Below are 15,970 nucleotides of genomic sequence, written 5' to 3' on the forward strand. Positions count from 1 at the left end.
GAGCATGAGAGGGAGGAGGGTCAGAGGGAGAAGCAGACTCCCTGCTGAGCAGGGAGCCCGATGTGGGACTCGATCCCGGAACTCCAGGATCATGACCTGAGCCGAAGGCAGTCGCTTAACCAACTGAGCCACCCAGGCGCCCTAGGGCCCTTATTCTTAAGGGTATCCCTGATCAGGCAAATTTAAAATTGTAACTGCAAGGGCACCTGGCTGACTCAGTCAGTAGAGCATGCAACTCTTAATCTCTAGGGGTCATGAGTTCAAGCCCCACGCTGGGTATAGAGATTACTTAAAATATAACTGCTAAATTAGTTATGAATCAAATCTCATAATTATCACACTTTTTATATGGGCTCTCTTCTCTGCTCCCCTAAAAACAAAAGGCACCTGTTTTGCTCCCAAAGGAAAAATTAAGGGAAAACTCATACTCTGACCCTCAAAAAACTTATACCTAGGGGCGCCTGGGTTGCTCAGTCGTTAAGCGTCTGTCTTCGGCTCAGGTCATGATCCCAGGGTCCTGAGACCAAGTCCCACATCAGGCTCCCTACTCTGCGGGAAGCCTGCTTCTCCCTCTCCCACTCCCCCTGCTTGTGTTCCCTCTCGCGCAGTGTCTCTCTGTCAAATAAATAAATAAAATCTTAAACAAAAAAAAACTTATACCTAATCTTAATACCTAATCATTATACTACCTGTGTCCTTTTGTAGAAAATGGCTGTTACCAAGATCTGCTGAGATGATACAGATGCTATCGATTAATGCTAATGTTAAAAGTCTGCTGTTTTAGGCGAATAGAATTAGTGGAAAAATGCATACATCTTTCCCTCCAAACCACATTTCAGAGTATAAATTGGAACTAACCATCTATGACTTACAAATATCTGTTTGAATCAACTGATCTAAATATGGCACATGAAACAATGTACTTCGTGTCAAATTTTTTTTCAACGTTGAGCCTACATAACTGGAATTTAACAATCCATTCCACTTACAAGGTGATTCCATGGATGGGATATCCAGGACAGAAACCTATAATGCAGCCCTAAATGGTCCAACCTATCTTCCTTAAGACTGTATGCTATCCACACCCTTAGGGAAGCCTGGAAGCTGCCACTCAAGGTCCACTTTTATTTTTTAATTTTATTTATTTATTTGACAGAATGAGAGACAAAAAGAGAGACAGCGAGAGAGGGAACAAAAGCAGGGGGAGCGGGAGAGGGAGAAGCAGGCCTCCCACAGAGCAGGGAGCCTGACACGGGGCTCGATCCCAGGACCCTGGGATCATGACCTGAGCTGAAGGCAGATGCTTAACAACTGAGCCACCCAGGCGCCGCTCAAGGTCCTCTTTTAAAGAGCTGGACTTCCCTCTCTACTGCCAAGGCCTAAAATGGGGAAAGCATTACGTATAAAACCAGCATTTTTCCAAGCAGAACCTACTAAGAATTTGGTGTGGCTCTGTTACAATCCCAAGAGTTAGCTATTCAAGACATCTGAACTTGCATAAATCTTTTGTCCAGAAAACAGATACTTCAAAACAAATGGTGGGAGAAAGAGTTGGAAAATGTCAAAACAAATATAATTCCAATAGCTAAATATAACTGTTATATCAGGTTAAAGAAAAAGCTGAAAATGGAGAGAGGTAACATATGGCAAGGTGAAAATTTTAATTTAGAATGGTCATAACATTTCAAGCTGTAGGGAACATGTAAAAAGTTCTAAGAATCCATTTTAGTAACATTTTTTTTTTAGTTTACAAAACGTCTTATATTTTTTATCTTACTGCACACCTCAAGAGTCTTAAGGAATAGGGGCACCTGGGTGGCTCAGATGGTTAAGCATCTGCCTTTGGCTCAGGTCATGATCCCAGGATCCTGGGATGAGTCCCACATTGAGCTCCCTGCTAGGCAGGTAGCCTGCTTCTCCCTCTGCCTCTGCCTCTCTCTCTGACTCTCATGAATAAATAAATAAAACATTAAAAAAAAAAAAGAATCTTAAGGAACAGATATTGGGGCACTAGGGTGGCTCAGTCGGTTGGGTGTCCCACTCTTGGTTTCAGCTCATGATCTCAGGGTCATGAATCCGGCCATTTCAGGCTCTATACTGAATGTCGAGCCGGCTGGGGATCTGTCTCTCCCTCTCCCTCTGCCCCCCCGCCCCTGCTTGAGCACACTCGCGTACTTTCTCTCTCTCTCTCAAATAATAAGTAAATCTTGGGCGCCTGGGTGGCTCAGTCGGTTAAGTGTCTGCTTTCAGCTCAGGTCGTGATCCCAGGGTCCTGGGATCGAGTCCAGCATCGGGCTCTATGCTCAGCAGGGAGTCTGCTTCTCCCTCTGCCCCAACCTCTGCTCATGCTTGCTCACGTTTGCTCTCACAAAAATCTTTTAAATAAAATAAAAAATAAATCTTAAAAAATATTATTGCTATCCCCATTTATACAGAAGCACAGACAAAATATTCCTCAAAATAAACAAGCGAACAACGTATGAGTTGGCTCAACCCCTCAAAATTCTATGCTATGGCCTGTAGCAAAACTTCTAGATACACACAAAAAAAGAAAAATCAATGGATAAAAATTAAGTATATGTACCTAAATGCCAGCTAACAGAAAAAAGTCAATTTCTACGAAATTGTCTATGACTACTTTTGCACTACGATGGCAGTACTGAATAGTTCTAACACAAGCAAGGCAGAAAATATTGACTACCTGGCCCTTAACAGAAAAAGTGTTCCAACCCTTTCAAAAAATACATAAATAAATAAAATAAAGATTTTATTCATTTATTTGACAGAGAAAGAGAGCACAAGCAGGGGAAGCAGCAGGCAGAGGGAGAGGGAAAAGCAGACCCCGCACTGAGCAGGGAGCCCAATGCGGGGCTTGATCTTGGGAGCATGACCTGAGCCAAAGGCAGACACTTAATGGACTAAGCCACACAGGCACACCTGTTCCAATGTTTTTTAAAAGGTTCATGTGTAAGAGTGATAAATCTCCCTCAACTACATATTTAACTTAACTCCCATCAAAATTCTAACAAGGTTGTGTTTTTTTCAAGTTAATTTACATTTTTTAGTAATCTCTACACCAAAGTGGGGCTCAAACTCACAACGTGGATATAGAGTCAGACACTCCTCTGACTAAGCCAGCCAGGCACACCCCTCTAATAACGTTTTATTGTCTAAAACCTGACTAGCTGATTCTAAATTAACACGGGGAGCGAACAGTCAACACCAATCAAGATACTCCTTCAAGGGCGCCTGGGTGGCTCAGTCGTTAAGCGTCTGCCTTCGGCTCAGGTCATGATCCCAGGGTCCTGGGATCGAGCCCCGCATTGGGTTCCCTGCTCGGCGGGAAGCCTGCTTCTCCCTCTCCCACTCCCCCTGCTTGTGTTCCCTCTCTTGCTGTGTCTCTCTCTGTCAAATAAATAAATAAAATCTTTAAAAATATATAATTTCTTTTTTTTTTAATTTTATTTATTATTTGAGATAGAGTGAGAGCCAGGAGCCAGAAGGAGAGGGAGAAGCAGACTCCACACCAAGCAGGCCCAATGTGGGACTCAATCCCAGGACCCTGAGATCATGACCTGAGCCGAAGGCAGACATTTAACTGACTGAGCCATTCAGGCGCCCCACAGATATAATTTCTAACAGAGATGGCAGTACATGTGATGAGAAAAGGTAAACTTTTAAAGAAGTGAGGTTGAAAGGAGTGGTTGATTATACTTTTTTAAAAAATGATTTTTTATTAGACCATACATTAAAAAGCCAATTTTAGGGGCGCCTGGCTGCCTCAGCCAGAGGAGCATGCAACTCTTGATATCAGGGTTTTGAGTCTGGGCCCCACATTGGATGTACAGATTAATTAAAAATAAAATCTTAAAAAAAAAAAGCCAATTTACAAGGGGCACCTGGATGGTTAAGTCAGTTAAGCGTCTGACTTCAGCTGAGGTCATTATCTCAGGGTTCTGGGATCAAGCCCCACATTGGGTTCCCTGCTCGGCAGGGAGAATGCTTCTCCCTCTCCCTCTGCCCCTCCACCCACCCCCCTCATGCTCTCTCTCTCTTGAATTAAAAAAAAAAAAAAAAAGCCAATTTACAAGTATTTTAATGATACACAAAAAGCAAAATTACAAATTTCAGGAAACAGGGCGCCTGGGTGGCTGAGTCGGTTAACCATTTGCCTTCAGCTCAGGTCATGATCCCGGGGTCCTAGAATCAAGTCCCGCATTGGGCTCCCTGCTCAGCTGGGAGTCCGCTTCTCCCCTCTCCCTCTGCCCCTCCTTCCTGCTCATGTGCTCCCTCTCGCTCTCTCAAACTCTTAAAAAAAAAAAAAAAGAAAGAAAAATACTATGGGGCATCTGGAAGCTCAGTCAGAAGGGTATGTGACTCTTGATCTCTCTCGAGCCCCTGTTGCTATAACAATCTAGCATTATTTAATGAAGGTGAACGTGCATATACCCTATGATTTAGCAATTCCACTTCCTGGCTTATACCCCCTCCCCAAGATATATATACCTCTAGCATATCTATACCAAAAAACATGTAACTAGTATGTTCAAGGCAACAATCCAAACACCATCTTCAATATATTCCTACTAAGGAATACTATAAAGCAGTGAAAATGGATAACAGCCATACACATGTTGGCTGAGTCTCAGTAACATACTCTAAGGGAAAATGAAAAAGAAAACACAGTGACTGAAGAATATACATACTATGGGGGTGCCTGGGTGGCTCAGTTGGTTAAGCGACTGCCTTCGGCTCAGGTCATGATCCTGGAGTCCCTGGATCGAGTCCCGCATCGGGCTCCCTGCTCGGCAGGGAGCCTGCTTCTCCCTCTGACCCTCCCCCCTCTCATGTGCTCCCTCTCTCTCTCTCATTCTCTCTGTCTCAAATAAATAAATAAAATCTTTAAAAAATATATATATATACATACTATGGTTACATTAATACTCAGAAGCATAAATAATTATTAATTTTGTAAAAAGGTGTTAAAATTATAAGGAAAAGCAAGGAAAGGATAAACTCAAAATTCTGGATAGGGGTTCACTTTACCTAATTCACAGGTTGGGACTGAGAAGTAGCAGACCATGAATTTCAAAAGATTTTTTTCTTAACTAGGTCATGGTACATGAATATTTTTTTTGTTCTTCATATTTATGTATTTTATAAATGTTGATCATTGATTATACACTTCTTCACATAAAATCTCTGAAGTCAACACGTTACAATCATCAATATCTAAGTATTCTATTCTATATACTCAATATTTGATAAAAATTTAAAGTAATGTATACTTGAAAAACAATCAATCAGAAAATAACAATCTGCCCTAATAAACAAACATGCAAAATTAAAATGCAAAGTTTCATGATCATTTTCATTTCTGGTCTAGTGACCCAGAAGGATAAAGATAAATAGTTCAAATAGGATAGATCACACTAACAAGCCCTTAAGTTTCTATCAAAGTCCATTTAAAATATTCCACAACAGGCTACAGATTTCTAGAATTTTATTTCCTAATGCTTTTAATATATTAGCTTCTCTTTAAATACAACAGTACTTACATACAATATGTATTTTAGTTTACTATTTTTTCTAAATTTAAATTTCCTTCCTAATCATATCATAAATAAGACCAGACACTCATCTTGTTTTGTTCCTTTCACTACTTAGTAGCTACCAATATAAGAGACATTTGGTAAGTGTGTTGAAATAACATGCTACAGAAGCTGGTAACTTTTAGAAATTAAGAATGACCTGAGAAAGAACAAATCCTAGCAGAGCCAATGATTCCAAAAAGAACAATAAATGGAATTCTATTTTCCAGAACAATCAATTACAGAGACCTCAAAACAAGCTTTCCTATGATGTGGAACAATGTTCCCCTATTTGTAAATCTTACAGATCTCAGGTTAATGAAATGACACTATACTAGCATTTCTAGGTATCTTTTTGACCTGTGTATCTTTTCTTAAAGAGCCACCCAGGTGCCCCTTGACCTGTGTATCTTAAAATAGAGGAGACTAACTGAAATTCAGTGTACGAATTCAGGCATCCACAAGAAAAATTATGCTCCTGAAAACTATTTTAGCTAGAAAAGGTCTGACAAACTTCTTCTAAGTTAGCTATCCTAGTATTATTTACTTATTTTCTCAATAGGTCCTCTGTTAATTGGAATGCTAGATAAAAGCAACAGACATATTACTACACTGCCTTTTACATAAACTGGAATAGTAAATAACCAATTAAAAAGAATATATCACATGCCAAATATTCTGATTTAAAACTTAATATATTGGGTTTTTTGGGGTTTTTTTAAGATTTACTATTTGAGATAGAGTGCATGCACATGTGTGCGTGTGGGGCGGGGGGGGTGGGCAGAGGGAGAGGGAGAGCATCTCAAGCAGACTCCCCAGTGAGCCATCGCACAACCCTTAGATCATGACCTGAGCCAAAATCAAGAGTCAGACACTTAACCAACTGAGCCACCCAGGCGCCCCAAAACTTACTGTATTTGAATCTGTCTCTCCGTCAGTATCAGTACACATTTTGAATCTTTTTTCTGAGTTCAGCCATTTTGATAGTTTGCTGGTTTGGGTTTACTGTTTTGGTTGTATTATATGGAACAAGGTTAACTGTTTTGCCATGATTATTTTTAGAGCTTTCTCTGAGTTTAGTGTTCTCCAATATGAATAAATACACATGAACAAATACACTTTTTTAACTATAAAGTACCAACACATGTTAAAACATATTAATATTTCTGGGATGTCTGGGTGGCTCAGTCAGTTAAGCGTCTACCTTGGGCCCAGGTCATGATACCAGGGTCCTGGGATCAAGTCCCGCATTGAGCTCCTTGCTCAGTGGGGAGCCTGCTTCTCTCTTTGCCTGCCGCTCCCCATACTTATGCTCTCTCTTTCTCTCTGACAAATAAAACCTTTAAAATTTATATATATGCATATATGTATACACACACACACATACATACATATATATTAGTATTTCTGAAATAAAGGGATTACTTGATTATTTCTAAAATCACCTCTGAGCACTATGTAATTCTATCTTAAGTATCTAAAGTTAAACATCCAATCAAAATCTGAGTGGTGTTCCTGGAGTAAAACTTTAACAAAAAAAGTCATTTTTAGTTTACATAGATTTCCAAACAGTTGCTTTTCTACTGAAGAACCTTTTCTCATTCATCTTTTGAACTATTTATTCCCCTATGCTCTCATTTATGAAAATAAACTAGGTACATTAAATATAACAAAATAAGAATTTCTTCTTACAGGAGTGCCATCTGGTGATAAAAATCTGCATGTACAGAAATAAACTTAAGCTAAGTGGAATGGATGCTAAGATTGAGTTTTCTGACTTACCAAAAAAAGACTTTAAATCTTAACAGCCTTGCTATTACAGCCAAACATTTGATATAATGTACCTGAATCTTCATTTGTCAGTCAGGAAAACCATAAACTTTTTTTATGTTTCACTGCCTCAGTATAAACATTAAGACTTTATATCTCCATTGCAATCATCAATCCTCAATCCACATTCAATGTATGTAATTAGACTATAAATAATGTCCCCAGTTCCATGGCTGAACCAGAATTTGAGCCACCCAGGCAACCCAAGCATCCAACTCTTGATTTCAGCTCAGGTCATGATCTCAGGGTCCTGAGACTGAGCCCTGCATCGGGCTCCAAACTCAGCAGGGAGTCCGCTTGAGATTCTCTCTCTCCCTCAACCCCTCCCCCTGCTTACTCACTCTCTCAAATAAATAAATCTTAAAAAAAAAAAGTCCTGGGGGACACCTGCGTGGCTCAGTCGGTTAAGCATCTGCCTTCGGCTCGGGTCATGATCCCAGGGTCCTAGGGTCAAGTCCCACATTGGGCTCTTTGCTCAGTGCAGAGCCTGCTTTTTCCTCTGCCCCTCCCCCCTTGTGCTCACTTTCATGCTGACAAATAAAATCTTTAAAAAAAAAAATTAAAAATTGGGCGCCTGGGTGCCTCAGTTGGTTAAGCAACTGCCTTCGGCTCAGGTCATGATCCTGGAGTCCCAGGATCGGGTCCCGCGTTGGGCTCCCTGCTCAGCAGGGAGTCTGCTTCTCCCTTTGACCCTCCCCCCTCTCATGCTCTAGCTCATTCTCTCTCTGAAATAAATAAATAAAATCTTTAAAAATAAAAAAATTAAAATTAAAATAATTTTAAAAATAAAAATAGAAATAAAAAAAGTCCTGGGGCACCTGGCTGGCTCAGTCGGTAGAATATGCTACTCTTGATCTCAGGGTCATGAGTTCATGCCCCACATTGGGTGTAACTTACCTTTAAAAATACAAATTAAAAAAATCTTACTTAATGATTCAGATGTCCAGCAAAAAACCTCCAAAGATAAAACTGGGAGTTTACAAAGCAAGCACAGAAGAAAAAAAAAAAAGTGCTACTGAAATCCTATGGAAAAACAGAGCCCAGGCGCAGCTGGGTGGCTCAGTCCATTGGGCATCTGCCTTCAGCTCAGGTCATGATCCCAGGGTCCTGGGATCGAGTCCCACATCCGGCTCTCTGCTCAGCGGACAGCCTGCTTCTCCCTCTCCCTCTGCACCTCCCCCTGCTCATGCTCTCTCTCTCTGTATCTGTCTCAAATGAATAAAGAAAAAAAAACTTTCTTATACTAATTTTATATATAAATCTTTTGGAGACAGTGAATTCACAAATCAAAAGCGTAAGTTATCAAAATAATTATCAACACCTTTAAAAACTGTTACCACCAATAAATTATAAAATGAACAAGGCAAGGAAACTAGACTATAAAAAGCTACAACTTTAACATACTGTCACATGGGGAAATTCTATGTCCTTTCTTCTGGACAGAGTTATGTGTAGTAAATAGCAATAAGCACCCAGTTGCCAGACCAAAGGAATCCAGTCTACACTTGTGTCCCATCCCCTCTATCACTCTCCACCCACAAGAACTACTACCCTCAAACATGTTCCAAGAGAATTCTTAGAATAGAAACAGACAAGAGCAAGAGATTCTAAAAATAATCCAGGAGAAACTCATACATATCTCAGGTTCTTGAAGTGAAAGAAACACCAGGTTATTTCAATCTATTCAACCGAATTTTAAAACCCTTATCTACCTCGATTCACCCGAAGTAAATTAAAGATGGGACAGATTAACAGCAGGTAAGAACTGCTACATGTTTAAGCTCTTCAAAACACTGCCAGCAAAATACCATATAAAGCTTCCTAGATTATCTCAAGTGTAGGAATAGTCTAAATTATTTGTTATATAAGGAAAGTAAGCCAGGAGAATAAACTAACTTGATTAAACTACAGACTTCCTCTGTAGAACGGGTATTTTTAGAAAACGTTTTATTAACTGCTGTTTTTTTCAAGGACTTTTTAAAAGATAAGGTACCTCAGTGAAACAGGGGCATTTAAAGTGATTCTAGAGTTTAGAATGAACTGAAAATGGTTAACAACAACCACTTGCACTTATACTGAAGCTTAAATACCACAAATTCATCCTAAGAGGACCCTAACTTTAAGCCAAAGGGGGGGTGAGTGGGTGGATAGAAATTTATTTAAAAACCATGTAATATCATACCATAAAAGAAAAACAAGGGCACATTTGATCATTCTGAAAAATTATAGAACACTTTTTGATAACATGCTGAGAACTATGAAGATTTTGCTGAAAGCACCAACCACCAAAGTGCTTTATTTAAGATAGTGTCGCCAAGTGTCAGCAATGGAAGATAGCTCTAAAACCAGGAGACTCACACAATGGTGGGGGGTATCTCATCTACTGCATCAAAAAAAAATCTACATTCCAGGAACAGCAAAGTGAATGTCTCTTTTTCAAAGAGAATGTAATTAACTCAAGTCAACATAAATTAGTCAGCTAAGGGCTCAACTACTAAAAACAAAATATACAATTTGTGTTCAAGAAACAAGTCTCCGTCAAGAATGCTCAGAGGTGCGCTGTTCACTCAGTCCTAAGACCAGTGGTGCCGGGACTATCTTAGGAATACGGGTCCTTCATCTTTATGAAAATTTGATTCATTCATTCATTCTCAAAAGCCTAAAACCCTTAAGCAAGTAAAATAATAACAGCAGCGAACACATACTGTTTGCTATGTGCCAGATACTACTGAAGGGCTTTATATATGCAGTATTAAGTCATTAATCTTACAAACAATACTGAAGTACATACTAATACATACTCCCATTTTACAGACAGGAAACTGAGATACACAGATTCACAGCTAGCCAGTGGTAAAGCCAAGATTCAAATCCAGGTCATCTGCCTCCACAGTCTGTACTCTTAATCACTATGCTATGCTGCAAAGCTAATTGTTAATTGTAGATATACAAGACTCCAACTCAGCTTCCTCTTCTTTAAAGCAGTATGACTGGGGCGCCTGGGTGGCTCAGATGGATGGGCTTCTGCCTTCAGCTCGGGTCGTGATCCCAGGGTCCTGGGATCGAGCCCTGCGTCGGGCTCCCTGCTCCGCGGGGGGCCTGCTTCTCCCTCTCCACTCACCCGGCTTGTGTTCCCTCTCTCGCTGTGTCTCTCTCTGTCAAGTACATAAAATCTTTAAAAAAAATAAAAAAATTAAAAATAAAGCAGTGTAACTACTGTCAGCATCACCTACATAGCTCATACCTGATATGACAGATCTGGTTCTGGGTCAGTATCTCACCTATCTTCGCAGCCTTTCAGATACCCACAGGCGCTCCCCTGGATCTATATTGTACCGTTGTTATCAGTTCTGTTTCATTATTTGTATTAAGTTCCAATTTGTGTTCTTGCTTTTCGTATTAAGAAAATATCCATTTGGGTGCCTGGGTGGTTCAGTCGGTTAAGCGTCTGCCTTCGGCTCAGGTCATGATCCTAGGGTCCTGGGATCGAGCCCCGCATCGGGCTCCCTGCTCAGCAGGGGGGCCTACTTCTCCCTCTCCCACTCCCCCTGCTTGTGTTCCCTCTCTCTCTGTCAAATAAATAAATAAAATCTTAAAAAAAAAATACCCATTGGGGTGCCTGGGTGACTCAGTCGGTTAAGTGTCCGACTCTTGATCTCAACTCAGGTCTTGACCACAGGGTCGTGAGTTCAAGCCCAGTGCTGGGCTCCACACTGGGTGTGGAGCTTACTTAAAAAAAAAAAAAAAGACAAGACGCATTAAACAAAAATAGAAAAGACCCATTATTCTCACAAAGGAAATTCATTTATTCATTCCTATAAGAACAGGACTGGTTTATAATGAGAACTTCAAGGGGGTGCCTGGATGGCTTATTCAGGAGAGCATGTGACTCTTGATTTTGGGGTCCTGAGTTCAAGCCCCATGTTGGATGTAGCTATTACTAAAAAAAAAAAAAACTTAAAAAATATATTTTGGGGTGCTTGGCTGGCTCAGTCGGTGGAGCATGTGACTCCTGAACTCAGGGTTGTGAGTTCAAACCCCACATTGGGTGTAGAGATTACTTAAAAATAAAATCTTAAAAAAAAAAAAAAGAATTTCAACTGATTTGGGAAGCCCAGAGCAGCCAACAAGAGGAACTCTACATCCCCAACCCAGCAGACAGTCAGGCAGGCTAGGGTGCCAAAACACTCTAGTATGAGACCCAACTCCATGCAACTAAACTGCTTGTGCCCTACATGACAGGAGCTGACCAAGCTGATACTTTTATTCTCCACAGCTGCTGAGGGCAGGGTCAAGCCTCAAGCAGCTGGTGAACAAGGTTAACTACCCTACAGCCAAGCTCCACTGACAGAGGAGCACAACATTACCTGCTATTCTGTGCATATAATCTGCCCATGGAAAAGATAAGTGCTTGTGAACTCTAAACACTACAGGACATCAAAAATTATTTGTTAAGTCATATTTCCTCTTTCAGGTTACCTAAGGTCAGGGAGGAAAAAGTAATTTTATCTATCACTGCTTCCATATTATCTGTCCCATTCCTGCTGCTTATTTCTTAGCTTTAAACCCTGGGTTTTACCCAGAACCCCGCTGAAGCAGCTACCTTACTACTATCCCCTGGAAAAGTCTCTGATTGGGGCACCTGGGTGGCTCACTCAGTTGAATGGCTGCCTTCAGCTCAGGTCATGATCCCGAAGTCCCAGGGCTGAGCCCCACATCAGGCTCCCTGCTCAGTGGGGAGTCAGCTTCTCCCTCTGCTCCTCACTCAACTCTCCTCCTCTCTCTCTCAAAACAAAAACAAATACAAAAACAAAAGTCTCTGATTATTCATGATCAGTCTTAACCCCTTTTAATAGCCCTTTTTGTTATACTACGTAGGATCTCACAAGACTTACTAGGTTATAAGAATAGTATACTCTTTAGGGCGCCTGGGTGGCTCAGTTGGTTAAGCGACTGCCTTCGGCTCAGGTCATGATCCCGGAATCCTGGGATCGAGTCCCACATCGGGCTCCCGGCTCAGCAGGGAGCCTGCTTCTCCCTCTGATCCTCTTCCCTCTCATGCTGTTTCTCTCTCTCTCTCTCTCTCTCTCAAATAAATAAATAAATAAAATCTTTAAAAAAAAAAAGAACTGTACACTCTTTAAAAAAAAGTAGTATAGGGGCGCCTGGGTGGCTGAGTCGTTAAGCGTTTGCCTTTGGCTCAGGTCATGATCCCAGGGTCCTGGGATTGAGCCCCGCATCGGGCTCCCTGCTCCGCGGGAGGCCTGCTTCTCCCTCTTCCACTCCCCCACTTGTGTTCGTTATCTCACTGTGTCTCTGTCAAATAAATAAATAAAATCTTCAAAAAAAAATTAAATAAATACAAAATAAAAAAAGTACTATACTCTTAATTTACATTACATTCAAACAAGCACCCCCCACATACCAAGAGGATACCTTCCTTTAGAGAGTTACTACTCCACAGCCAAGGGAGTAAAGGGTCTGTTTTATAAAGTAAAAAAATTTTTAATTATAAGAAAGACTGTAACCAGATTAAAATAGAATTTCTAAAAATCCCTTTACCAGAACAAAATATTAATAATGCCTTCCTCATAAATCCAGTAGTAATTCTTATTAAACAGAGACACAGGGGCGCCTGGGTGGCTCAGTCGTTAAGCGTCTGCCCTCGGCTCAGGTCATGATCCCAGGGTCCTGGGATCGAGCCCCGCATCGGGCTCCCTGCGCAGTGGGAAGCCTGCTTCTCCCTCTCCCACTCCCCGTGCTTGTGTTCCTTCTCTCACTGTCTGTCAAATAAATAAATAAAATCTTAAAAAAAAAAAAAAAAACAGACACATACAAAATCACTATTATCTTGCTCTACTTATATCAGACTCTGTTTACCTTCTTATATATTATTCTCTGGTCTCCCCCCGACACACACACACACCAGAGTTTGTACCTTACCCACATATACAAGAGCACATCTACAGTCCACTTTCTGCTTTCAATTTCCATTTCTGAAACCTTCCAAGTTCCTCACAGGCTCTAGCAATAAGGAATTACTGGATGCTATTATCTCTTGCCATTTCTGATCCTGTAGTTGCACAGCGGGCCTGAAGAACCAGGAGAATGGCAAAACAAGTTAAGAAGGAGCCCAGGGGCGGCTGAGTGGCGCAGTCAGTTAAGCCTCTGCCTTTGGCTCAAGTCATGATCCTGGGGTCCTGGGATGGAGCCCCGCATCAGGCTCTCTGCTCAGCAGGGGAGTCTGCTTCTCCCTCTCCCTCTGCCCATCCCCCGCTCTCTCTCTCAAAATAAGTAAGATCTTAAAAAAGGGGGGGGGGAAGCCCAAAAAACTGCAACTCCATGAAACACTAGAAAGTCTCAACCCAGGTTTGTCACTGTACTCATTAGCTAAATATGCCATTCTACCCATGTCCAAATGTTAACAAGTGTATCTCCAGAAGCATCAGGAATTTCTCACATCAAACAAAGTTTAAGAATCTTGAACAGTGGATCACTATCCATCACCATCCCTGGCTGCACAGTAAAATCACTTGGGCAACTTCTAAAAAATGAAACCAAATAAAAAATTAAAATTAAAGAAAGCAAGCAAGAAAGAAACCAGGTCCTATTAAAATCAGAGCTACTCAGAATAGGACCCAGATATCAATATTATTTTTTAAGGTTCTCCCAGTAGTTCCTAGAAAGTTAAAGAGTTACCATATGACCAAGCAATTCCACTTCTAGGTACAGACCCAAGAGAATTGAAAACATACGTTTGCCCAGAAATGTGCACATGAATGTTCACAGCAGCATTATGACAAAAAGCAGAAACAACCCAAATGCCCTATCAACTGATGAATGGATAAACAAGTAAGGAATAACCATACATTATTCAAGTACTAAAAGGAACAAAGTTCTGGGGTGCCAGGCTGGCTCAGTCAATGGAGCATGCGACTCTTGATCTTATGATGGTGGATTCAAGCACCATGATAGGTGTAGAGCCTACTTTAAAAATTAAATTAAGGGGCACTTGGGGCGCCTGGATGGCTCAGTCGTTAAGCGTCTGTCTTCGGCTCGGGTCATGATCCCAGGGTCCTGGGATCAAGCCCTGCATCGGGCTCTCTGCTCCGTGGGAAGTCTGCTTCTCCCTCTCCCCCTCCCCCTGCCGTGTTCCCTCTCTCGCTGTCTGTCAAATAAATAAAATCTTTTTTAAAATTAATTAATTAATTAAGGGGCACTTGAGTGGCTCAGTCGGTTAAGGTCTGCCTTCCGCTCAGGTCATAATCCAAGGGTCCTGGGATCAAGCCCTGCATAAGGCTCCCTTGCTAAGTAGGGACCCTTCCTCTCCCTCTGCCTCTGCTGCCCCTCTGCATGTGCTCTCTCACTCTCTGTCAAATAAATAAAATCTTTAAAAAAGTAAAATTAAAGGAATAAAGTTCTGATACATGCAACAATATGGACAAACCTTGAAAACATTATCCTAAGTGACAGAAAAAGACCACATAATTATTATTCCATTTAAAGGTAATATCCAGAATACGCAAATCCAGAGGCAAAAGTAAATTAGTGATTACCAGGGGTTAGCAGCAGGGAAAAATAAGCATTGATTGCTAATGGGTTGGGTTTCTTTTCAGAGTGATGAAAATATTTTTTTTTTTTAAAGATTTTTATTTATTTATTTGACAGAGAGAGAGATAGCGAGAGCAGGAACACAAGCAGCGGGAGTAGGAGAGGGAGAAGCAGGCTTCCTGCCGAGCAGGGAGCCCGATGTGGGACTCGATCCCAGGACCCTGGGATCATGACCTGAGCCGAAGGCAGACGCTTAACGACTGAGCCACCCAGGCGCCCAGTGATGAAAATATTCTAGAAAGAGATGTCTGCACTGCTTCGTGAATATACTAAAAAACCACTGAACTGTATACTTCAAAAGGATGAATTTTATAATATACAACTTATATCTCAATTTAAAAAAAATTTCTTTTCAGTGGTGCCTGGCTGGCTGACTCAGTAGAACATGCGACTCTTGATCTCAGGGTTGTGAGTTCAAGCCCCACATTGGGAGTAGCGATTACTTAAAAATAAAATCTTAAAAAAGAAAAAATTGGGATGCCTGGGTGGCTCAGTCAGTTAAGTGTCTGCCTTCAGCTCAGGTCATGATCCCAGGGTCCTGGGATGGAGTCCCACATCAGGCTCCTTGCTCAGCAGGGAGCCTACTTCTCCATCTGTCTGCTGCTCCCCCTGCTTGTGCTCCATCGCTCTCTCTCTCTCTCTCTCTCTCTAATAAATTTTTTAAAAGAACTATATTTTTAAAAAATCTTGGGAGGCTCAGGGGGCTCACTTGGTTGAGCATCCGCCTTCGGCTCAAGTCATGATCCCAGGGTCCTCGGATCACGCCCCACATCAGGCTCCCTGCTCCAAGGGAAGCCTGCTTCTCCCTCTCCCACTCCCCCTGCTGGTGTTCCCTCTTGCTGTGTCTCTCTTAGATAGATAGATATAGATAGATAGATAGATAGATAGATAGATAGATAGATAGATATAGATAGATTAGATAGATAGATTAGATAGAT

At 41.3% G+C, this 15,970-nt stretch overlaps 1 protein-coding gene and 1 long non-coding RNA gene across 2 annotated transcripts in view; both read right to left on the reverse strand.

Moving 5' to 3' along the window:
* LOC102728118 (ubiquitin-associated protein 2-like) overlaps positions 1-15,970 on the reverse strand; it is a 92,471-nt gene that overhangs the window by 60,066 nt on the left and 16,435 nt on the right. The window lies entirely within an intron of this gene.
* Positions 8,249-15,970, reverse strand: part of LOC145717046 (uncharacterized) — an 8,826-nt gene continuing 1,104 nt past the window's right edge. The window contains exon 2 of the long non-coding RNA XR_014140023.1: positions 8,249-10,844. This is a non-coding gene — a long non-coding RNA (uncharacterized LOC145717046). The remainder of the gene's footprint in view (positions 10,845-15,970) is intronic.

This window comes from Leptonychotes weddellii, chromosome 14, assembly GCF_054177405.1.
Source record: "Leptonychotes weddellii isolate Sample4059 chromosome 14, ASM5417740v2, whole genome shotgun sequence".
In the NCBI taxonomy this organism is placed as follows: Eukaryota; Metazoa; Chordata; class Mammalia; order Carnivora; family Phocidae; genus Leptonychotes; species Leptonychotes weddellii.